The sequence below is a fragment of the Drosophila suzukii genome, chromosome 2R, assembly GCF_043229965.1.
Source record: "Drosophila suzukii chromosome 2R, CBGP_Dsuzu_IsoJpt1.0, whole genome shotgun sequence".
NCBI classification, from domain to species: Eukaryota; Metazoa; Arthropoda; class Insecta; order Diptera; family Drosophilidae; genus Drosophila; species Drosophila suzukii.
The window spans coordinates 229,696-255,655 of NC_092081.1; positions in this window are offsets into that span (position 1 = coordinate 229,696).

Consider the following 25,960-nt stretch of genomic DNA (forward strand, 5'->3'; position numbering starts at 1 on the left):
AGGTTAATGTTCAGATCTATAAAGGAATCTTCAAATTGTCTGCAATTCCTAAAACATTTGAACGCATTATTACCTCTCAGTTGCAACATTTGTGCTCCTCTTTAATATCGCCGTGTCAACATGGTTTTGTTAAGCGTAGATCGACCACCACTAACCTGCTCGAATTTACATCTTTTGTACTAGATGGATTTAACAAAAAATTGCAGACGGACGTTATATATACAGATTTTAGTAAAGCCTTTGACTATGTTAACCACTCTCTTCTTTTATTCAAATTAGATCAGCTTGGGTTTCCGAATAATCTGTTAACTTGGATTTCAAGTTATTTGAATGGTAGATCTCAGAGGGTTTTATTCAAAAACGCTGTTTCCAAGATGATCAACGTGACATCTGGAGTGCCTCAGGGCAGTTATTTAGGCCCTTTGCTGTTTACTCTGTTTATATATGATCTTCCTTCTAACGTAAATCACTCTCGTGTACTAATGTATGCTGATGATGTTAAGCTTTGTTTTTCATATAATAATATTGAATCTGGTTTCTGCTTGCAGTCAGACATAAATAGATTCCAGGAATGGTGTCAGTACAACCTTTTGAATTTAAACTATCTTAAATGCAACGTTATGACTTTTTATAAAGGTACGCCAACGTTCATGAGTTACTCTCTTCAGAACATGTCCTTGGACCGAATATACTCAGTAAACGATTTAGGTGTTCTCCTAGATCCTAAACTTAAATTTGACTCCCACATAACCTCTACTGTAAATAAAGCTATGAGTGTTCTTGGGTTTATAAAGCGTTGGTCTAAAGAATTTGATGATCCATACATTACCAAATTATTATTTACTTGTCCGACCTAATTTAGAATACTGTTCTTCCGTTTGGAGTCCTCAGTATCAAGTGCACATTGACCGTATAGAGTCCGTACAGAAACAATTTCTTCTTTTTGCCTTACGTGGTTTGAACTGGGATCAAAACGTCAGGTTGCCTTCTTACTCGAGTAGATTGCTATTAATTAACTTGCCTACTCTAGTAAGCCGTAGAATTATGCTTGGTACTATTTTTTTGAATAATCTTATCAGAGGCGATATTGATTCTGTAGATTTGGTAAGCCGCCTAAGTTTCAATGTTCCTGTTAGACTAATGCGAAACTACCATCCTATCAGCTTGCCACGATGTTCATCTAATTTTAGTCAGCATGAGCCCTTTCGCGTTCTTTCTAATAATTATAACAACCTATATCATTTAATTTGTTCATCAACTTCTATCCCTGTACTAAAAACTAAAATCTTAGCTCATTTGCTTTAATCTTGTTGATCTATGTTTTGTCCTGTCTTTATTTGTTCTATGTACCTTCCTCGCGAACCGTATTTGCCCGAAATAAAAATGGGCCCGCGCGTAACAAGCACGTGCTTGGTGTCGTTTGGGCCACTTGTTTGTACTGCTCTTAGTCCATCAACGTTCAACAATATATATCATAATCTGAACCCATACAGGATCAACATGTTCACTTTGATAGCTCAGAAATTATGATGCAATTTTATTCGTAATACAACATTAATTTATTATGGAAGCTTTACCACAATTATAAACCAAAACAAGGAAGAACGCTATAGTCGAGTACCTCGACTATCAGATACCCGGTACTCAGCTAAATGGAGATATGCAAGCAGCAAAGCGAGATTAAAATGCGCCACCTACCGGCGGTATACAGATTTAAGCGTTATGGGCGTTAGAGTGGGCGCGTCAAAAAGTATGTAACAGGCAGAAGGAAGCGTTTCCGACCCCATAAAGTATATATATTCTTGATCAGGATCAGTAGCCGAGTCGATCAAGCCATGTCTGTCTGTCCGTCTGTCCGGATGAACGCTGAGATCTCGGAAACTATAAGAGCTAGGCTACTAAGATTTGGCGTGCAGATTCCTGAGCTTCTTACGCAGCGCAAGTTTATTTCAGCAGCGTACCACTCCCACTCTAACGCCCACAAACCGCCCAAAACTGTGGCTCCTACAAATTTTAACTGAAATGTATTGTCCTCATCAATACCTATCGATTGACCCAAAAAAAGTTTGCCACGCCCACTTTATCGCCCAAAAGCCGCCCAAACCTGTGACGCCCACAATTCTCATGCTAGATTAAAAATTTTAACTGAAATGTATTGGTCTCGTCAATACCTATCGATTGATCCAAAAAAAAATTGCACCGCCCACTCTAACGCCCATAACGATTAAATCTGTATACCTCCGGTAGGTGGCGGATTTTAATCTCTCTTTGCTGCTTGCATTTCCTTTTGGTCCCTTTAGCTGAGTAACGGGTATCTGATAGTCGAGGTACTCGACTATAGCGTTCTTCCTTGTTTTTTTTCGCGTTCCCGAATTCCGGTTCTGGCATGGATCTGATGTACTATAATGAAACACACCCAGATGTCCCCGCAATGCAACGCACCTACCATGAACATTTGCCTTGGAAAAAGATACGACCTAGAACTGTTTGTATTTAGAATGCGTTCGCAAACTTCCGACTGGGTACCTTTACGGTAGGCAGTTTAAAATTATTTCCGATCACAAACCTTTGGCTTGACTACACAATGTAGTGGAGCCAAACATCAATTTAAAGAGGTGGAAAAAAATTTTAAATGAATACGACTTTGAAATTAAAAACATTAAGGGCAAACAAAATAATAAGCAGACGCTCTTTCCGGACAGACACATTGAGCCACAAACTTTATGAACAATGAAGAATTGATTCACTTGTCACAGAAAACGGAGATTTCGACTCGTTAGTACGGACAACTCATAGTGCAGAGGAAGATGTATTTCTAGATATTCCAATTACACTACTTTTCAGCAGGATGATGGTAGTTCCTCGTATAGTTGGATCTCTAGATCACAAAACAGAAGACTAAAAATTTAATTTTAAAGATTTTTATACCCGATAGTCGTAGAGTGAAAGGGTATACCAGATTCGTCGGAAAGAATGTAACAGGTAGAAGGAAGCGTTTCCGACCCCATTAAGTATATATATTCTTGATTAGGATGCCATGTCCGTCTGTCAATCTGTCCGTATGAACGCTGTTACATCGCAACTGTAAAAAAATACTGGGATTAGGCCTGTAGATTCTTGAGATTCCTGTGCTATTTTTGTTTCGTCAGTGTGCCGCGCCCACTCTAAAGCCCACCAACCGCCCTAAACTGTGGCTCCTACAGTTTTAATGACAGAATAAAAGTTTTAACTGAAATGTATTGTTCTCATCAATACCTATCGGTTGACCCAAAAAAAGTTTGCCACAAACATCAAAAAATCGGAAATATGAACGCGGATATCTCGAAAACTATCTAAGATAGAGAATTTGAATTCATTCATCCGTTCCGTCAAGAGGGCCAGATATGTAGTCACCGTAGCTGGCGACCAGGCGTTCATTATGTCTGGTAAAGTATCGGTCCCTGGTGGTGGCTTTTAAAGCGGAGTCGGGATAGTTATGATAACGTGTTCCACTCATCATGTGATCGGGACCTTCTACCGTTTCGTGCAATCCAGCAGCTTTGAGTGTATCGCCTTTTAGAGTCGAAGGTCTACCGCCTGAGCTAGGTTGACGTAATCCGACGATTGGAACGCGGTCGAGTCGAGGTTGATGTGAACGTCAAGTTCTTCCGCGCCAGCCTTGTGTAGCTCATTCATATGAACTTGTGAGAGAGCATCTGTGACCACCATGACCGATTCTTTTCTATGTTCTCTGGTGAAGTCGAACGCTTGTAGCCTCAGACTCCATCGCGCTTACCTGCCGGATATGTCCTTTTGACCCATTAGACATTTAAGACGAGCGTGGTCTGTGATCACTTTGAAAGGCATTTAGGCACTGAATTTGGTAGTGCTGGGAATGGCGGCAAAATATTCCAATTCGGTTATGCAATAATTTCGCTGTGCTTTGTTTAATTTGGCTGACATATAGGCAATCGGATGTTCGCCGCTTGCATCATCGGTTTGGAACAAAACTTCCCGCACTATAGTGGTGGAGGCATCAAATTGGATGGTAAAGGGTTTCTTAAAATCTGTGGTGACGAGCACAGGTGCTGATGCCATACTGGGTTTTATAAGTTTAAACGCCTTTATTGCCTTAATAAAATTCCTGTACCGATTGTATTTTGGCGTTGTCAGCTCGAATGCATCCTCCACCAACCACCAATCCTAGCAAAATTTACTTTTATCTACATTTATTGTTAGTTTTGCTCGTTGTAGGCTGGCACTGACCTGGCTCAACATATCAAGGTGAGCTTCAAATGCAAATCATCCATATACTCGAATACATTTTCGCGTAGCGCCGCCGGCATGACTTTATCCATTAGTCGGCACATTCGCTGCACGGCATTGCACAAGCCGAGCATGACTGTAAACTCATATAGCGGTCTGCCGGGTACTGTAAACATGGTTTTTTCTATACTTTTGGATTATATGCATCCTTGATCGTCCGGGCATTGACTTTGCGTGGGTCGACGACGACCTAATAAGTGAATACGAGATAGTTTCGGCAGTAGGTTTGGAGAATTTGAGTCAGGAAGTAGCTTCTGAAGTGGAGTCATTGATCGATAATTACAAGCCAGAAAGAAATCTGACTTCCCCAGTTACACAAGTGCCAGTTTCGCCAGATTTCCGAAAGTATACATTGTTCGCAACTCAGAGTGGTCAGTATGAGTTCCTGCTTGTACCCTTCAGTATAACAAAAGCTAAAAGAAGCGTTGATCAGTGGAACAGTTCTAAAGCTCCATAATCATTCGCTTGACACAAAAATTCATAACGACGCATCCAAGTTCGGACTTCGAGCCGTTTTGATTCAACGAGATCCCTGTGATAACTTGTGGCATCCAGTTTTTTACATGAGCCGTAAAACCAAGCCTTGTGAGGATAAGTGTCATTCCAATACTTGCGGTTATTGGAGCCTTGGTAAAGTGGCGGGTGTACGTTCTAGGGAAGAAGTTTAAAATTATTACGGACTGTTACGCTTTTACCATGACCATGAAGAAGAATAAGATTACGCTCAGAGTATCTAGATGGGCGATGTATCTACAAGATTACAACTATGAAACAGAACACAGGTTAGATTCGAAGGTAAGATGTCGAAGCGTTGAGTAGGGTGTCATGTTATACGTTGAATGACATATTGTTTCATCGTTTGCGGAAAGAACATCTCTTAGATGATTCGACGAAGGGGCTCAAAAGTGTCTTTGAGACCAAAGGCTATGAAGACTTCTACAAAGTGAACAAAGTTCTGTTCAAGGACTCTAATTAAGAGTGGCTAGTGTTCTTGGAAACCGAAATTATCCAGAACAGTCACAAGCAAGCACACTTCTCATCCAAGAAAACTCTGAAATTGATTGAGAAATCGTATTACATTTCGAAGCTAAAAGAGAAAGTAGCGCGAGTAGTCGATAGCTGCTTAGAGTCCATCCTTGTGAATGCGAAGGCTGGTAGGCAAGAAGGGTTCTTTACACCGATAGACAAAGGAGACAAGCCGCTCGTCACATACCATGTCGATCATGTTGGCCGGATGGATTTTGACCAAAAACCGATATGAACACATTTTCGTGATGTAGATGCCTTTTCCAAGTACGTATGGTTGTATCCAACACGAAGCACAGGGGTTGAAGAAGTTGTAACTTGTTTGGAGCACCAGGCTGTTTGTTTTGGAAATCCGTACAGGATAGTGACAGATTGTGGAGCTGCATTCACATCCCACCTATTTAAGAAGTACTACGATAGGGAGAAGATCCAAACCTAAGATAATCAGTCGAATGTGAACAAAGCATATCATCATACAATTTACAGTCAGCGTTATCATTTCTAAAAAGAGGAGCCTGCATTTGGATAACTAAATGTTATTATTAATTTAGTTCTTATATATTTATTTGCTTAAATGTTTTTTATCGATTCCCGAGTATTATCGTTTGTCGCTTTAAACGACCTTAACGCTATATTTGAGTGCCTCGACTATCAGATACCCGCTACTCAGCTAAAAGGAGCAAAAGGGCGGCAAAGTGAAATTTGTGGGCGGCAGACAGATTTAAGCGTTGTGGGCCTTTGCGGACATTAGAAGGGCATATATATTCTCGTGCAAAACTTGCGCTGCTTACGAAGCTAAGGAATCTACGCCGTAGATCCCAATTCTCTATCTTTGATAGTATCTACCAGCTTTCAAATTTTTTCGAAGTTTGTGGGCGGTTTGCGGGCGTTAGGATCGGCGTTGCAAACTTTTTTATAGTTCAGCCGAATGTTTTGACGACAACAATGCATTTCCGTTAAAATTTTTGTTACCACTAAAAATGTAGAGGCTCTTGCTCCTGTACGAAAACAAGGATTCTGAATTTGAAATCTCAACCATCTAGCTCTTGTTGTTTTCGAGATCACACCATTCACACAGGCAAACATGGCTAGATTGACTCGGCTAGTGATGCTCATCAAGAATATGGGGCCGGAGACCCGAAGACAATATACCCTTTTACTCTACAAGTATCGGGTATACAAATTTATAACCCATTAAGGAAGACAAAACAAATATCTAAGCTTGCTTACACTTGTTTGTGCCTAACCGAAGTAGACGCTCGCATGTCGATCGCGTCGCGCAAATGGTAACGATGGTTACTGCGATGCCGGACCACAGGCGATGCTGAGCTGCGCTGAAGTTGAGCTAACGTGGTTAGCTGCTAGTTGAGATAGTGTTTTACGAGCCCTACTCCCAGAGGTAGAAAGTAGAACCGCGGAGTTATGAGTTGCGTTGACAACTGATTTGTTCTTCATTTCATACATTCATATATAAAATTGGAACACGGAATCTTAGTGTAATGATTAGTGAAATAAGCTATATTCTAAGGTAGGTAGGTAGGTCAGGGAGTTTTGATTATGGTAGCAGTTTGCGTAGTTGGCTCGGCTGACAAAGCAAAATGTGATGACTGCATTGGCGGGTCAGTGTACCGTTGTGACGGTGAGTTAGTGAGACATATAACATTCTGATCAGCAATTGTCATCTGCTGTGGGTGCTACTCAGCGCCTGGAACTGTTTCCAACTTGGCTACTGCTTAATTAGTTGGGTGCTGGTCATGTTGAGCAACCTTGGGTACGAACAACACTAATTATAAGGAACATATTAAAAATACAAATATATGGCGACATATGTACATCTAAGTTCAAACGAATAAAATGAATTAGTATTTGAAATTACTCAAATGAATACAAAACAACGAAAATGCAAATTCAAATGATATAGCAGCCAAATGGATCGTCGCGGGCCGTGCAATACGATCCCCTATTGTCAGGGTTGTCCGTCGAAAGTTATGGCATTGTTCTTGACCTACTCTACTTTTCGCATCAGCACACTCCCCTTGTTAAAAGCTCTAGCACACCACGGTTTTGAATTCTTTTTCACATTATAAATTTATTGAGCAAAGTATCGGCGTGCGCAGCAGCTGAGTAATATAGTATTGGCTAATGCATATGAAATTAATTTAATGTCGTTTTTTTTTATTAGCGGGGAGTATCGAATTTACCACCTATTAAGGTGCACACAACAGCAAACCGCAGACTATTAACGACTGCAAACGTCGCTCAAAGGGCTCTTGCAATGGTTTTATTAGTAAATAAAAAATGTAAAATTTAAAGACATTATGCTTATTATATCTAATTGTTTATGTAGTTGCGGTTATTTATTAGAAATTTATTCTCCCGCTTAACTATGAACGTATTAACATTGCCCAATTCTATATTTGTATCTAAGCGAAAAAGAACAATTGCATTTGGTACAGTAGAGATGACAACGGCTTTCTTGTATGGTTGCTATGAAAAATCTTAACGGTAGGTCTCAATATATGAATTCTCCCACTCGGTTATAGTAATTGGTAAGCTAACTTTTGACAATAAATATTGAATTCTTAAATTGAACCTTCGATCTGTGCTAATCGTACGTTCTAAAGCTGGTTATGTAACCATAATGCACGGATATATACATGTATATATTTAAAGATCTGCACCATAAGTGTATTAAAAAAAATCTTTATTTAATTTTACTTTTACACTGTTTACAATATTTTGGAAGAACACCGACCTACTGTTGATAAGTCTCAAGCTGAACTCATTCTCTAATTCCTACTTCACTTACGATCATACCTCGGTTTTAAGCTTTAGAGCTTTCTGTGAGTGGGACTTATCGCAATTGAGTGATTCTCTAAATTAAGACTTTGGACTCCAGACTTGGGTCCCGAAATCTGAGTATCCTGATTCGTGGGAACGTGCCGATAGTCCGGACAGCGGCTCGTTCTAATTGTTTAGTCTATAAAGTTTGGTTTTTTGTTTCATAGAAATTTCCTCTGGCTTGCCTTTAGTTCGGTAGTTTTACATTGGCTTGTTGACAATTAAATCTGGATTCTTATTTCTTAAAGGGTGTCTCGAGGGTGACTGCATAATGTGTGCATGTATGTGTGGGTGTGTGGACACGTACATAGGAGTATGTGGTACTTTGGGTATGTCACTCCCCCATCCGTTGAATTTGGCCTGTCCTCAGGTCGATAATCTTGGGTATAACATTATATTTTCTTCTATGTTAATTTGATTGGGTAGATCGTTTACAATTTCTGTACTTTTGGTGTTTCTTCCTTTGGTTTTATATATTTTACAATAAGTTTTCTTGGTATGCTCTTAAATTTATACCATAAATACAATAAAATGCTTATAATAATGATTACAAAGGTTGTTAAAGTAATAGTTTGAAATACATTATAATATTTTGTATGTGATTCTATTACCTCTTTTGTTTGAATATAAGACAATGGTTCTAATTTTGTTACATTACTATTTATGTAAACACTCTGTGTATAATCTAGCATTGAATTTGAAAGAGTGTATTCATCTAATTGTATTCAACAATTAAGGATTTTAATGAGGTTACTTCCGACTATAGAAATTTCTTTATTAATGCAGTTTTGATTCAGCAATGTTTTAGGGATATTCCATGTCAATAAAATATTGGGTTCAACCAAATTAATTTGGAAATTTTTGTAAGTTTTCGTATATTTGCATTCAGTGTTTTCCTGTCCAATTATTCCATTTATACTATCATCAATTACCATTTTTCCTGTTTCTTTATTAAATAATTTATCTTCCTATATGAAATATTTATCAAGTATATTTTCTGTTAAAATATTGTTATTTTCATCGGGATAAGGAATAATTTCAAAAACGGGAGATTTGACTATCTCTGAAGGAATATGGGAAATAATCAAAATTTCATTTGTGTCTGTTTTAAGCCAATTTGATGTTTTGATTCTTAACAATTTCTCAGGGTTCATATTTTTCAAATAATCGTGTTTTAGTAATTTTGGATTAAATAGTCCCATAGAGGGAATCGAAATAGATCCACTCCTATCAGAGCGCAACATGAAATGGTCCATTCATAGTTTCAAACCATACAAATCGCCGGGACCGGACGGGATAACACCGGCTCACATCCAGCAAGCAGGACAAACAGCCATAAACTGGTTGAAAAAAATCTTCCAATCCATCCTGGCGGTAAGAGAACTACCAACAGCATGGCAAGAAACAAAGGTGGTTTTCATTCCCAAGGCAGGGAAGGCCACTCACACCACAGCAAAGGATTTTAGGCCAATAAGCCTAGCATCATTCCTGCTTAAGAGCTTTGAAAGAATGATAAGCCTACACATAAGGGCCACCGTAGACCCGACACAAATATCAGAAGCACAACACGCTTACACCAAAGGTAAGTCAACCGAATCGGCGCTACACTTGGTGGTAAACAGCATCGAGAAATCACTCAACATCAAGGAATACACACTGATCGCCTTCCTGGATATAGAGGGAGCCTTCAATAACGTGATTCCCACCGCTATAACAGAATCTCTCACAGAACTAGGGATTGAGCCGCCAATGGTGAGGCTAATCCATAAATTGCTGATAAGCAGAATGGTCACAGCCACACTAGGGACCTCAACCCAGACTAGACTAGTGAACAGAGGCACCCCGCAAGGAGATGTACTATCACCCCTCTTGTGGAATATCGCAGTAAATAAACTACTGCGGATTCTGGAGGGAGGAGGTTGTAAGGTCGTGGCATACGCAGACGACGTCGCCATCATCTTTAATGGAAAATATCCACAAACACTTTGCGATCTTATGACCGCTAAACTTAAAATACTATCGGAATGGACAATAGCGAACGGACTCGGGGTAAATCCCTCGAAAACAGAACTAGTTCTATTTACAAATAGGTACAAAATTCTACAATTTAACCCACCCATTTTAAACAATTGTAATCTCTCCTTTAGCGATCACGCCAGGTACTTGGGGCTAGTACTAGATAAACGCCTCAAATGGGGCTTAAACAACCAAGAGAGAACCAAAAAAGCGACCATTGCACTTTACTCCTGTAAAAAAGCAATCGGGCTAAGATGGGGCATGTCCCCAAGAATAGATATACACAGCGGTAGTCAAGCCAATCCTACTGTGTTCTGTGGTGGACCGCCTTACACAAACAATGCATACTGACTCCTCTAAACAAAGTACAGCGAATGGCGGCTTTGTGTATTAGTGGAGCCCTTCGAACCACCCCGAATGAAGCGCTGAATGCGATCTTGAACCTCCCTAGCCTGGACTTAGCAGGCATGGAAAGGGCCAAATCGGCAGCTATTCGACTGAGGGACACAGGGCAGTGGAAAGCCCAATTTTATGGCCATGCTAAAATTCTCCAGCATGATAAATCGATTCCGAAAATCACGGATCTATGCAAATCTATTGAATATAGTCACACACCCTTTGAGGCCCTGATTCCTGATAGAGAGGAATGGGAACAGGGCCGACCGGGCACGACGGACGCAATCTGTTTCTATACAGATGGCTCCAAATTAGAAGGACACGTCGGCGGAGGTGTATACTCCGAACAATTAGATATCAGGAAGTCATTCAGGCTCCCGGACCACTGTAGCGTCTTTCAGGCGGAGGTCTACGCTATAAAAGAAGCACTAACCAGTTTAAGGAACCTTAGCTTCCAGAGAGGACACCTAAACATATATAGTGACAGCCAAGCGGCTATTAAGTCGATCTACTCGACAAACACCAACTCCCGTACAATAGCAGACTGTCGCAGATCTCTCCACGAGATGGCAAATCAGTTTACCATCAGCCTAATATGGGTTCCGGGTCACCGGTACATAGTGGCCAACTGCATAGCGGACGAATTAGCCAGGCAGGGCACCACCAAGCCTCTCCTACCAGGAGAGGAAAACGTCGGTATGCCCATGGCTACTTGCAAGCTAAACATAAAAAACCATTTCAACACACTAGCCACCACAGTGTCGCATCTCTCACCAGACATGGCCTGTGATAAATAACAAAAAAACCTCGGAGTTACTCAAACTCAGCCGCACAGAGTGTGGCATGTTGATCCGAGCTCTTACAGGCCACTGGCTTGTTGGCGCCCATGCCGGCTGGCTAAAAGCCCCGCAAAATGATTTCTGCAGAAGCTGTAGGGATGAGGAAGAAGTGGATACGGAATAACACCTTCTCTGCTTCTGCCCAGCACTTAGGAAGCCCCTTCATCGACGATCTTACCGAAATATCGGAGATTAATCTCAAAAGCATAAGTGCCTTAATTAAATCTTCCGGGTGGAAGACATGCTGATCAACTTAAGGGAACGTTCTCTTTGTTTTGGTCGAAATGAAGGCAAAGTTCGTCAATTTTTTGTGGGATAATGAAAAGGCGTACGAACTTCGGGTTTTGCTTTTTGAATTCGTTTATTATTCAAGACTTTTTTAAAATTTATTTGATGGTGAAATTCAAAATGGCGGCTGCAAAATGGCGGCTTTCGTCTGCCTCCGCGCGGCAAACATCGTCCAAAAATTACGAGCCTGCAGCCTATTGTAGTCAACTCAAATAGAAAAAAAAGTTAATATACTTTTGTAAGGCACTAACCTAATGGCATCAAATTGCGGCTATAAATTGACCGCGTAATGAATGTTCGAATTTTAAAGTTCGATTTTCGTACATTTTTTTTCAGTTAAACCACGTTAAAAAATTATAAATATTGTAAATTATTGTTTATTTCCGGAGTAGCTTAGTGCCCAAAAAAAAAGCATATACTTTCATAACAATTTTACATGAAGCAAATCGGTTCACAGGATGAAGCTGTGGACGCGTAATTTTTTTGAAAAACATGGTTTCGAGAAAATCGCGTTTAAAGTTTTTTAAAAGTACGCAGCGCGCCTGACGCAGGTATATTCGAGACGCTCTCATTCACAAACTATTCATCGTATCGAAAACTCCTTTCACACACATACTCTACGGATATGTGGCTTTCAATTTTTGCAAAAAAAAAATCGATTTTTTGATCCAAAACAAAGAGAACGTTCCCTTAACACAGGCTGAAACTACTAGAAACGGGACCCTAGAGAAGGAAGAAACGAGATCATGCGGTATCACAACGGACCCATAGTCTATCTACCAAATTATTGATTTTCTGTTCCATCTCATCTTTATCATCCTGATCTAAGGTTCCGAATAAATATTTGTAAACTGTTCCTACGATATTGAATAGACCTCTCTTACTACCTTTTGCTATTGTAATTCCATTGATTTCTCTTTTAAGTTTTTCTACTAAATATCTGATTTGGATAACATCATTGAATTCATCGGCTTCTTTTAAAAGATCTTCAAATGTTTGTTCGGTTTTTGTTATATTTACGCTTAAGTAATGGTATTCATAATTTGTTGGGATTTCGATTGATCCTGTTTTAAGTACAAGATATCCGTTTTGTGCCTTTATGGGATTGATTTCAATATTTTGTCCAATTGTCATTGAATTACAGATGCTAATATTATAGAGAAAATTATTGTTTTCACCGAGTTGTTCCTGACTCCGTTCATTTCCTTCTGTTTGCCTGGAATTATCATCATATTTGCTTTTATTAATTTTCTTCTTCTTTTTGAACTTTGATTTATAATGAACAATCTTTCTTCCTCTATTCTTTTCTCCAAAAAGTTTTTCATCTACTTTCTTCAAGGTTCCTGTCTTTTTAAATGAATTTGTAGTTTTGGATTTCACTAGAGGAACTTGTTTGTATTTTGGATCTATTTCATAGTCCTGACGTTTCTCGTTTAATTTTTTCAATTATATTCATTTTCTTTTCTTGTGTATCGTAATCAGGAGTTCCTGCATACATAAATATGTCAGCTGGTATTTGATTTGTAGCATTATGTTTTGTTTTGTGATTGTAAATGTAAAGGATTAATTCGAACTTAGTATATCTGTTTTCAATGTCTGATTCGCTTCCTATAATTCTTAATTTTTCGTTTACTGTTTTATGAAATCTTTCTATGTCCGAAATACCGTTTTTACTTGTTGTTACTTGAATTTGCACTCCTTCTGAATTTAACCAATTGTGTAAAGCTACACACATGAATGCTGAATCTTTATCTGTTTTGATTTCTTGTGGTTTTCCCATTTCATTGAATACTTTCATAATAGCTCTTTTGGCTTCTAACCAGTCTCTACCTGTGACTTCTACTAGGGTAGCAAATTTTGAATATACATCGATACATGATAAAAATTGTTGGTTACCTACCATGTAAAAATCCATAACAAATTTTTCTCTTATATTTTGAATTTCTGAAGTAAGTTCAAATGTCAGTTTAGTATTTCTATGTTCTGTTTTAGCGATGTTACAAATTTCACATTCATTTATTATATTTTGAATTAACTTTTGATAATCAGGGAAATAATATTTTTCTCTAAACCACTTAGTAGTTTTTTCGATTCCTGGATGTAACAGTTCCTTATGTGTTTTCAAAACTGTTTCTTTAAAGTCTGTATATGTCAATATGTCTTCGAGTCTGGCTGTACATCTTACTAATTTTGTTAAGTGGTTTGTATTTATAATTTCTACGTAAGCTTTTTGGAATGTGAGGAAATCTGAGTCATTATGGAAATAAACTGCGCTCTTTTTTGTGCATAAATATTCTTTAATTATTTCCTTTGCTGAAGTTTCTGTCATTTCTTTATAAATAATTTTGATTTTTAATTTATGGAAATAGTGTGTTATTTCTGTTGTATCATCGTTTCCTTTAACTAGTTCGATCTGTCGGGAGAAGTAGTTAAATGGTCTCTCAGTTATAGAAATGTAGTTTTGGTTATCTTCTTGGGCACTATGTGCTGTTGCATCTGCGTTACTAGCAGTTTCTTCTGGTATGTTTTCTTAAGAATTTTCTGTGTACATAGTTTCTTCTATTTTAGTTCTAGATAATGCGTCGGCTACATAATTTTCTTTCCCTGGCAAATATTTAATTTGATAATCGTATTCATTTAGTTTTATCTTCCATCTTTGTAATTTCATATTCGGTTCTTTAATATTGTTTAACCAAACTAAAGGTTTGTGATCGCTTAATATTTTAAAAGGTCTGCCGAATAAATATGACCGGAAATATTTGGCGGCCCACACAATTGCTAAGAGTTCTTTTTCTATGGTAGAATAATTTATTTCGTGTTCGTTAAGGGTTCTGCTGGCATAACAAATGGGTTTATGATTTTGAGATAATACTGCTCCTATCGCCATGTTGCTGGCATCTGTTGTCGAAGAGAATGACTTACTAAAGTCGGGGTAAATTAAAATGGGATCGGATGTAATCAAGATTTTCATGATTTCTCCGTATAGGATGTGAATTTGTCGGACGTCTTGAGTAGGGTATAGTTGTAAAAGGTACTCCACTCTGGCTATATATCGACTTAATTCTGATGGGTTTCCATCGAATTATGGCAATTCCTTGATTTGGCCGATTAATTGATTCAAATGAATCTCGGACAACTGTGGTAACGTTGAGGGGCTTGCCATTTTTATTGTTCTTTTTCAATATTTGCACTTTAAGTTTTCTTTAGCGCGTATTGACGAATTTGGATTTTAATTTAGTCTATTGGTTGTAGAAATTACACATAGACTTTTTGTTTCTCAATATTGGCACTTTTATTTTAGGTTTTTAAGCGCACATTGACCGAATTGGATTTTGTTGTTGTAAGTTCTTCGTGCTAAATTTCCACATATATTCTTATGCGGATCTCGGTGATTGTCTTTTGTTTGTTCACTGACTATTCGCTGATCCGGATAAACTAGTTGTTTAGTATTATCCTTGTAGTTGATCAGTACCGGTGACTTTTTAAGAGGACTTTTGAGATCCTACCGACTGCGCCAATTAAAGATCAGCACCATATGTGTATTAAAAAAAATATTTATTTAATTTTACTTTTACACTGGTTACAATATTTTGGAAGAACACCGACTTACTGTTGATAAGTCTCAAACTGAACTCATTCTCTAACTCCTACTTCACTTACGATCATACCTCGGTTTTAAGCTTTAGAGCTTTCTGTGAGTGGGACTTATTGCAATTGAGTGATTCTCTAAATTTAGACTTTGGACTCCAGACTTGGGTCCCGAAATCTGAGTATCCTGATTCGTGGGAACGTGCCGATAGTCCGAACAGCGGCTCGTTCTAATTATTTAGTCTATATAGTTTGGTTTTTTGTTTCATAGAAATTTCCTCTGGCTTGCCTTTAGTTCGGTAATTTTCCATTGGCTTGTTGACAATTAAATCTGGATTCTTATTTCTTAAAGGGTGTCTCGAGGGTGACTGCATAATGTGTGCATGTATGTGTGGGTGTGTGGACATGTACATAGGAGTATGTGGTACTATGGATATGTCACTATATATATATAATACATATATAGATATATTTTAAAATGGAAACCTCGTGGGGTTTTGGAGACCTTACAATGGGTATGTTTATATATATACGTGCGATATTAGTTGGCGCTTCACAAAAACATAACACAAAAACTACGTTTCGCAAAAAAAATAAAACTATGGCAATATAAATATGTATGTATTGTGAGGAGTTGAATAACTCCCCACAAATTGCAGTGCCAATTATACATGGTGGCCTGCCAGCTATCAGATATGCGACGAAGTAGCGCGTAGTAACGGCATGGTGAAGATGAGAGCTTGGAGAAAGAGATTTTTAAGAAAGAGTTTGGAGAATGTAAAGTTGGAGAAAGAAAGTTTGGAGACCGAGAGTTTGGAGAAATAGAGTTTGGAAAACTAAAGGTTTGAGAGAGAGAGAGAGTGTGGAGACTACAATGGCAGAGTGAGGGTGCCGTGTGCAAAAGGAAATAACGGAACGCACAGGACTTTGAACACTGCCGTGGACTTTGGAACAGGCGAAGAAGTGACACATCTCAGCAGCAGGATGGCGCGCCTGCGTGCCACATGGCACATGAGGTTCCGCAGGTTAGCGCCAAGACATCGGACTCCAGGTGGTAGCCGTGGCACTAGGACAAAGAGGTCAAACTGGATCCGCGGACTTTGGACCTGGAGTGGAGAGTACCAGCGTGCCATGCGCGTAAGGGAAATAACGTTCTCTGGATGCCCTATATAAGGGACATCAGGAACCTCCGAATTGAGACACAGGTAGCTGAGGTTCAGGGGGCATCACACGACTAAGTAAAGGCGGTTTGTTTCTTACTTTGTCGCGAACACCCCCTGGCACATCGTCCGGCGGGTCTGTATGAGTCGAGCAATAGAGTCCTGCGACGAGGAACCGGGAAATTTGTCTAGACCCGGTGTTCCTTGCCCGACTGATCACGTCCTGATGACGTGAGCGGTCGATCGATTGGTGGCTTCAAAAGGCGTTGTCCTGGAGAGCCTAGCGATTACCGGCGAAGGCCCGGACCAGCAACCGACCAAAACTCCGAGTGCCAAAGAACCACACTACCAGCCAGAAAGGGTGAGCAGTCGACCGATTGAGGCATTCAAGAGGCGTTGTTCTGGAGAAGCCCAACGGTTCAGTAAGCCCCGGAACGGCAATCGTCCAAGACCTAAAGGAGCAGAGACATCGAGCTCTGCAGCAAGCAAGACAAGGATCAGAACAGGGGACATCGGCAGCGACATCAGTAGACATCAATAGACATCACCGACAGCCACGTCACGATCGCCGCGGAGAACTCATTGAGCAGCGCAGGAACGTCACGGACGTCAAGCAATAGGGTGAGGCTGGGGTAAAACGTTGGTCTACGCTAGGCGGCCGTCCGGGACAGAGCAAGGGACAGGCGGTCATTGTCTCGAAAGGCGTTACCCTGGGGAGCAAGGCACCCAAGATAGCATATATCAAGAAACAGAAATCCTAGGTGGGAACACCTAGTTTATCCGATCCATACCGACAGCCAAGTAAAGCTCTAGTCTGGTATAAAAGACCTTAGACAAAAAGAGAAAGGGGAGAATCCATTTGGGTGTCTTGCTGACGGAAGCTGGCAGCTTCGAGGGAAGACGACTTTCCCTGGGACAGCCGTACACAGAGTCTTCTGTCACCAGGACCAGCCACCATATCCAACAGTCCTTGAGGAGAACACAATCGCAGCTCGAAAGAATCGTTTGTGTCGAACCAGCGCCGCCATTGTCATCAAAGAACGTGGAGAGGATCAACAATAGGGACGACATCCGACGTACAGCGATGTGTGTAAACGCAGTATCCGTGATCTCCATGCACCTGAAATTTGTTCAGCGGTAGGAATCATCCGTTCAGAGGCGTATCGACCAATAGCATACGTCGGAGAAAGTAGTGATGCTGTGATGATCTGGCGTAATATATATATATTTTGTGTTTAAGTGAATTGATATACTTAAGAACAGCCGCGTTTTGGTGCACTTATAAGTATATATATATATCCAATATAACATTTTCCCAAAGCCCAGAATCCGGAGCGTCGAGATCTCATCGCCCAGGATTTAAAGAAGGGGTAAGTTTGTCGGGACACGGTTCCTTTCTTATAAACATACATATATAAATATTCGTGCAGTATCTTACAGTTTTTTAGACTACTATAAGCTCTGAGCGACGTTTGTAGTTGTGAATAGTCAGTATTTTGCTGATGAGTGCACCGTCACAGGTGATAAATTCGATACTCTCCGCTAACAGAATAATTGTCAATTAAATTAAATTAATCAACGGACGCAGATAAATATTATCCAATAAATTTATAATGTAAAAGAATATCAAAACATGAAGGGCTAGAGCTTTATTAAGGGGGGTGTGCTGACGCGAGAAGTGGAGTAGGTCAAGAACAACGACATAACTTTCGACGGTTAACCTTGACAATAGGGGATCGTATTGCGCGGCCCGCGACGATCCATTGGCACACGAATGTGTGAAGGGGAGGGAATATGGCCAACACACAGCCCGATCGTATTGCGATGAAGCGACAGCTAAGCTTGTTGGGCAGTGTGGACTGATGACTGACGAACTTGATGACTATTATTATTTTTCAAGGCACTTTTAATATTTATTCTCGTTATGTTGGAGAGGAGAGAGGCTTACCAAGATCCCACGACCCAAATACGACGTAGCTTATGCCGGCTAATGGTGCCTGAACATCGGACGCCTCTCCCTCGGCCCAAGTCCTTGTCAGGACTCGGGCACTAATATGCCCACGTAACAGAATTGGCGCCCAACGCTAGGACATTTCATATTCCTTAAGGAATTTTACCAGGGTCCACAATCTCGATGCCTGCGGTATCGGAGTGGATATACCTAGTAATGGCATAGCTTTCATCTTTATTTGCCATGAGTAATTTGTCTGTTTGATAGAACAGGGAGCTTAAATAATTTTAAATATGCGCATACTTGTTTTTGTATTTAAATTAATAATCGTAAAGTCCCCAACTTCTGTGACTGTCAGTATTGAGAGGCCACTCAATCAGAACTTTGTCGCAGAATAGAGGCCTGACTTTAAAAAGTTTTAGCCTTAAAAATTCTTTCGTTTTGTTCATGGACAAATTTACCAGAACTTCCTTAAATCAAGAACTATGAGTTATCCTTTTTATAATACTATACCTACAACTAAGTGTCGACGACTACTTGCTAAAATTAACGAAAATACAATTTATAGGTGCTTTCTGGCCGACGCCACACGACGTACTACGCATTTGCCCGGTCGTTTGAATTGGTTCGAGTCCAGAAAGAGCAGGAGCGCAAGCATTACGGTAACGCATTTAGCAGTTGCGGTGCGGGTCTACTGTTCGTTTGTCGATCCAGGACAGAATGGGGGTGGGGGAACTGACAGGAAACGCAAAGCCGACGCCCTACAACGTACTAGGCATTGGTCCGGTCGTTTGCTTGGTTCGAGTCTTTGCTGTTTCCCTTGACATATTTGGGCGGTGGACGATTTTTAGTTTCTCTGGCCGACGCCCCACAACGTATTAGGCTAGTTGGTCAGGTCGTTTGCTTGGTTCGAGTCCAGAGAAATAGGAGACGGTTGTGGAGCCCGAGAATGATCGGACAAATAACTTGTTTTCCGACGACTGGCGGGAGGGGGTTTTTGGACAGATTCCTTATCTAAACACAGCCATTCCGTTTGGAACATTTGAGCTGAATAGAAGGGGAAAGTAAGGGCATGATAGCTTAGCGGAACCGCGTTGTGTAGAAGCCGCTAACACCCCTAGTTAGGGATATTTATTTTGTTTTGTTTTTGGGGCTTAACTATCGGACGGTTCTTGACCGAAGAGAAACTTGAGAAGCAGAGGGAAGCGCCCCCAGTTTATAAACATTCTTATTGTCGACTTATTCAGCGTTTACGTCGCTGACCAGGTGTTTTGAAAAGAGTCACGTAAAGCTTTTATACCAATCGAAATACAGGAACTAATGGAACGCAAGCAAGGACAGCACGAAACCTTCCGCGATTATGTCTCCGATATGCACAACTTGCATTTCAAACTAAAGCATAAAATCGATGAAGATGAATTTGTTGAGCTTTTGAAAGACAACATGAACTCCCGGATGGGCGGCTTGTTGCTAACATCGCCATTAACTTCGTTAGCGGAGTCCGTGTGGACCGCTGGTTAAAAAATACTGCGAAAAACATGCCCAGCACTACAAAGCTTTTCTAGTAGTACAAAAGTTCTTACACCTTATAAACATATAAATCAAACCATTTCTAATAAATATGCTTTAATCGATCGTCAGTTGGATCAAAAGAGGAAACATTAAAACACAGATTCCATGCACCAAGTTTAAGAAAGATAATAATGTACAGAATAACCTTTAACATAAAGCAACAGCAGTGAAGATATCAGCCCGGACAGCTCAACCGATAAAATATGAGACTCTTGATCACAGGAGTGGGTCGAAGCCACACTTGAATGGGCGCCTAAAAAGGAGAAGAAACACGGAACAGACAACGATGGTCGTACGCAGATTCCTTTTGCGAAGTCATTCCATGCGGTCCGCATCGATCACTTCGAGCCTGTTACGTACGCCCTCCACATAGAAAGATTCACATAGGGAAACAACGACGAATCTTTAGCCAGGGGGAGGGGTGCATGTGACTAACCAGACTCATACTGGTAAAGGCAGAAGAAAAAGCAATTCGGCAATTCTCGGGTGTCGCGTGGTCAGAACAACGGCCACTATCGACCTATTGGTAACCATACTCCGGTAGCTGGCAAAGGGCAACAGCCGGCCGTTGACTCCCAAGATAGCAGAAGAAAGAAAGAAAGCTGTTACGTGGGCATATTAGTGCCCGAGTCCTGATAAGGACTTGGGCCGAGGGAGAGGCGTCCGGTTTTCCAAGAAAGCGTGTGCTCCTCTGCCAATACAGTTCGCACTGGCGCCTGTGTCCAGTAATGCGAGTATCTCTTCTCCATCGACCTTCGTTTTAGCAAAGAAACGGTTGTCATTTTGCACGCTCACTACTGTGTCCACCACCTTTTGCTTGAGCCGGCGGTAGTCTGCTCGGGCATCATATAATCTTAGTATTTTTCGCGTTGTCCGTGTCTTGCTGTCTGCATCTTCCAAGCCATTGAAGATACGTTCACGAGCATGTTCGTACTCCCTCTCTCGTTGTTCTAGGCTCTTATGAGGGGAGATTTGGTTGGGCTTCCGTGTGTTTACCGGAAAGGGTTGGTCCTGGTCCGCCCGGCTGTCCCGGTCTTGCCTGACGGACTCCGCGCAAAAGCCGCTGGGTTAGCATCTGCATCCGTCCCGACTTTCTCGCAGAACCTGCAGGTGGCATCGTGGAATTTGATAGGGCAGGATTCGTCGTTCGAAGGATGCTTCCTGTAGAAGTCTGCTCCTTTTCCACACTTATAACACACCAGCGCGTGTAATGGGCCTCGGCATCCTTGTCCATCCTCGTAACGCCCTCGCGCATCTTTCCGCTGCCGGTTGAATTCTTCCACCGTGACCGCGTCCGGCAAGTCCTCCAGTGTCTGGAATTCCTCTATTTCGTTGACCGCCGCTCGGCTGCGCATGTTTCTTCCAGTGTTTCTCAACTAGCGATCAATTCGGAGACCCTCTCTTTTGAGCTCCGCTAATGAGGTTGTTGGGGATGTTAAGAGCAATCCCCCCATCTGGGAGTTCATATTGTCTTTCAAGAGCTCAACGAATTCATCTTCAGCGATTTTGTGCTTGAGCTTGAAATGCAAGTTATGCATGTCCGAGACATAATCGCTAAAGGTTTCGTGTGGCCCTTGCTTGCGTTCCATTAATTGCTTGACTTTCATAAGGTTACTTCCGTTAGTGGAAAATGCCCGTCTCATTTCCTGGGTCAATGAGTAGTAGTCAAAATCGTAATCTTCTGCCTTGTCCTCCATTAACTACCAATACCATTTCGTTGCTGCACCTGCCAACAGAAGATGGAATTCACGAAAGACTTGTTGGCGGCTGAGGTCATACAATTCTTGTAATCGGTCCACGCGGAACAGGAAACTTTCAACTGTCATGCCGAGACCGTTTCCATCAAACTTTAGGCTATGCAGCGGATGCCCTTAAAGCTGCCTCCAATTTTGCTCGTCGCTGCCGACTTCGGGCCTCCGTGCAGAAGAAAAGAGAATATTTAAGTTAGAAATAATCTGTTCTAAATAGACACCGTGTGAGGAGTTGAATAACTCCCCACAAATAGAAGCAGCAGCAGATGGCCGGCCGCTTACCAGATACGCGGCGAATTCGCGTAGTAACGGCGCGGCGAGGAGATCGAGAGAGTTTGGAGACCAATGAAGGAGACCAAGGATGGAGATCGAGAGAGAATGGAGACTTCGCGGGCAGAGCAAGAGTGCCGTATGCAAAAGGGGATAACGGAACTCCACCGGACTTTGGACTCTCGCGCGAACTTTGGACCGGGAGAGGAAGTGCCACATCTCGGCAGTGGAGCGGCACACAGGCGTGCCACAAGCGGCCCGGGAATCAGCGGGACTGCAGCAGTGGGCGGAGCATCGATTGAAAGCGGTACGTGAAGGAGAAGTGGGTCATCCAGGAGGCACGGACTTTGGACCCAGAGTGGAGAGATCCAGCGGGCAGTGCGCAAAAGGGAAATAACGGTGCTTGGAGGCCCTATATAAGGCCGCAGAGCGCTGGCAGCTGGATCAGTCGATCACGAGGAGTCAAACCTTCAAGATCAATTAAAGTACCAAATAAACAGCCAGTCAAGCAAATAATCTGCGAGGGAGCTACAACCAGGCGAGTCGTCGGAAGCAGCGCCGTGGGAAGCATACAAGGAGCAAGATCGCCACGTCGAGACGTTCGGGATTAGGACATCAGGAATCTCCGAATTGAGACACAGGTGGCTGAGTTCTGAAAGGCATCACGCGGCTAAGTCAAGGCGTTTGTTTTCTAACTTTGTCACGACCACACCCTGGCGAGTCGCCCGGCGGGTCTGTCAGAGACAAGCAAAAGAGTCCTACGACGAAGAGCCGTCAGCTTGGGGAGGAAAGTTGTCTGCGACCCAGCGTACCTTGCCCGACCAAGCAGGACATGGCGTGACGGACGAGCGGTAGATCGATTTGCGGTTTCAAGAGGCGGCAGCCTGGAGAGCCCTGCGATTACCGGCGAAGTTCCCGAGCAGCGACCGCCCAGCTCCCTGAGCGCCAGAACAACGAGATACTGGTCAGAAGACAGCGCAGAGGACATCGACAGCGACGCCAGCAGACATTTCCGGCAGCCACGTTACCATCGCCGCGCGGAGCTCATTGGGGAGCGCAGGAGCGTCGCGGACGTCACGCATTAGGGTGAAGCCGGGTGGAACGTTCGTCTGCGCTAGGCGTAAAGCGAAGTGAACCGCTAGACAGCCTCCGGGCGGCAGCCTTGACTGTCAGCGCGAACTGAGCAAGAACCTAGCGGGACCGTCCGGGACAGAGCAAGGGACAGGTATTGCCTCGAAAGGCGTCAGCCTGGAGAGCAAGGCTTGTTCACCCTAGTCTGAGAACGGTGACGCTTCCCTAAGCCCACAAGGCCGAACTCGATGCGGGTCTAAGGCGCAACAAGCGACCCCAAGGCAACGCGTCGGCCAGCAAGCAGAGGCGGCCACTACGAGCGTCCCGAGACCCAGGATCCAGAGGAGGACGAGTCAACGCGTCGAGGAGCCAGAAAGAGGAGCGCCAGCAGCCGGCGGAACCAGAGCCAAGAGATACCGAAGCCAGCCCAGCCACACACCCGCTGTACTAATACCACGAGAATAAATCCCACTGTTACCATTTGAACACTTTATTTTCTCACTGATCTACGGGCAATCACGTCATATAAATTTGGTGGGACGAACGCACAATCTTCTGAGCTAGCCGCACGAATCTCGTAGCGAGAAGACACACTAAATCAGTTCGTTACAACCGAAAGAGTCCCAATGGATCCCGGGTTAATAAATTCCATAAAGGATTCTAAATATTAAACTATTTCCCGTTTCATGTATAACTTATTTACTTTATCTGTTACATACTTTTCCCCAAATACAATATACCCTTTTTTAAACTGAGGGTGCTTCTCTCTGCTTCTCAAGTTTCTCTTCGTTCAAGAACCGTACGATATTTAAGCCCCAAAAATAAAACAAAATAAATATCCCTAATTAGGGTTGTTAGCCGCTTCTACACAACGGGGTTCCGCGTAACTAATATGCCCTTACTTTCCCTTTCTATTCAGCTCAAATGTTCCAAACGGAAACTGGCTGTGTTTAGATAAGGGATCTGTCCCCTCCCGCCAGCCGTCGGAAAACAAGTTGTTTGGCCGATCATTCTCGGGCTCCACAACCGTCTCCTATTTCTCTGGACTCGAACCAAGCAAACGACCTGACCAACTAGCCTAATACGTTGTGGGGCGTCGGCCAGAGAAACTAAACATCGTCCACCGCCTAAATATGTCAAGCGAAACCGCAAAGACTCGAACCAAGCAAACGACCGGACAAATGCCCAGTACGTCGTGGGGCGTCGGCTTTGCGTTTCCTGTCAGTTCCCCCACCTCCCATTCTGTCCTGGATCGACAAACGAACAGTACACCCGCACCGCAACTGCTAAATGCGTTACCGTTATGCTTGCGCTCCTGCTATTTCTGGACTCGAACCTATCAAACGACCTGACAAATGTCTAGTACGTCATAGGGCGCCGGCCAGAAATCACCTATAAATTGTATTTACGTTAATTTCAACAAATAGTCGTTCAGCACTTAGTTGTAAGTATAGTATTATAAAAAGGATAACTCATAGTTCTTGGTTGAAAGAAATTGTGGTAAATTTGACCATGAACAAAACGGGGAATTTCTAAGGTTAAAAAAACTTCAAAGTCAGGCCTCTATTCTGCGACAACGTTCTGATTGAGTGGCCTCTCAACACTGACAGTCACAGAAGTTGGGGACCTTACGGTTACTAATTTAAAGACAAAAACAAATAAGTAGGTGCATATTTAAAACTATTTAAGTTCCCTGCTCTATAAAACAGTCAAATTACTCATGGCAAATAAAGATGAAAGCTTTGCCATCCCTAGGTATATCCACTCCGATACCGCAGGCATCGAGACTGTGGTACAATTCCTTAAGGAATATGATATGTCCTATCGTTGGGCGCCAATTATGTTACTTGGGCATATTAGTGCCCAAGTCCTGACAGGGACTTGGGCCGAGGGAGAGGCGTCCGATGTTCAGGCACCATTTGCCGGCATAAGCTACGTCGTATTCAGGTCGTGGGATCTTGGTAAGGCTCTCTCATCCCCAACATAACGAGAATAAATATTTAAAGTGCCTGGAAAATAATATTAGTCATAAAGTTCGTCACTCGTCAGTCTACACTGCCCCTCAAGCTTAGCTTTCGCTTCACACATTCGTGTGCCAATGGATCGTCGCGGGCCGCGCAATACGATCCCCTATTGTCAAGGTTGTTAATATTATACGAATTCCTAAAGGATTAATTCTTAGTCATAACTAGGAAGGTATTAACATTGCCCAAAAACAAATTCTTATGTAAACGGGAAAGGACAATGATGTACCACTGCGGCACACGTCAGTTCCAATGCTCGGGCTGGGGTTGGTCGGTGCAGCTCCAATTTCTTGTTCAGCGTATGTATATTATATATTATATTACACTTGCATTCAGAAATGCATGTGTTCGCAAATTGTTTGTTATTGTTTTTTGGCGATTCACTTTATATTTATAATTTTGGATTGCAATTTATTCGCCTTTTATTATTTCTATTGTCTTTTTGCTGCTTCACTTCACTGCAACTGCTCGGCTTATGCTCCGATCACCACTTTCTCCAGGGCATGATGTTGGTCGCGGCGTCTCTGAACAGAGCGCTTGTACATCCTAACCACCTTAAGGATCACTAGAACCAGGAGTAGTACAACGATGAGCTTCATGGTCTTATTGACATCTTGAATGTCGTCCTTGTGGTCAACGATCTCTACGGTGTTAATCAAATTGGCGGTGCTGCCGGCCACTTTGGAGCTGCCCATTTTGGGGTCCTTAGGCCATACACTTGGTTCACTAGTTCTTTTCTTCCTTCGATCGCAGGACAGATAATCAGGTCGTTCTCCTGGGTGAAGTTGACCCTAGGGAAACGATCAAGACATCCTTCTGGACACCAGCATTCTTCCAGTCGTGGTCTGTGTTGAAGTAGTTG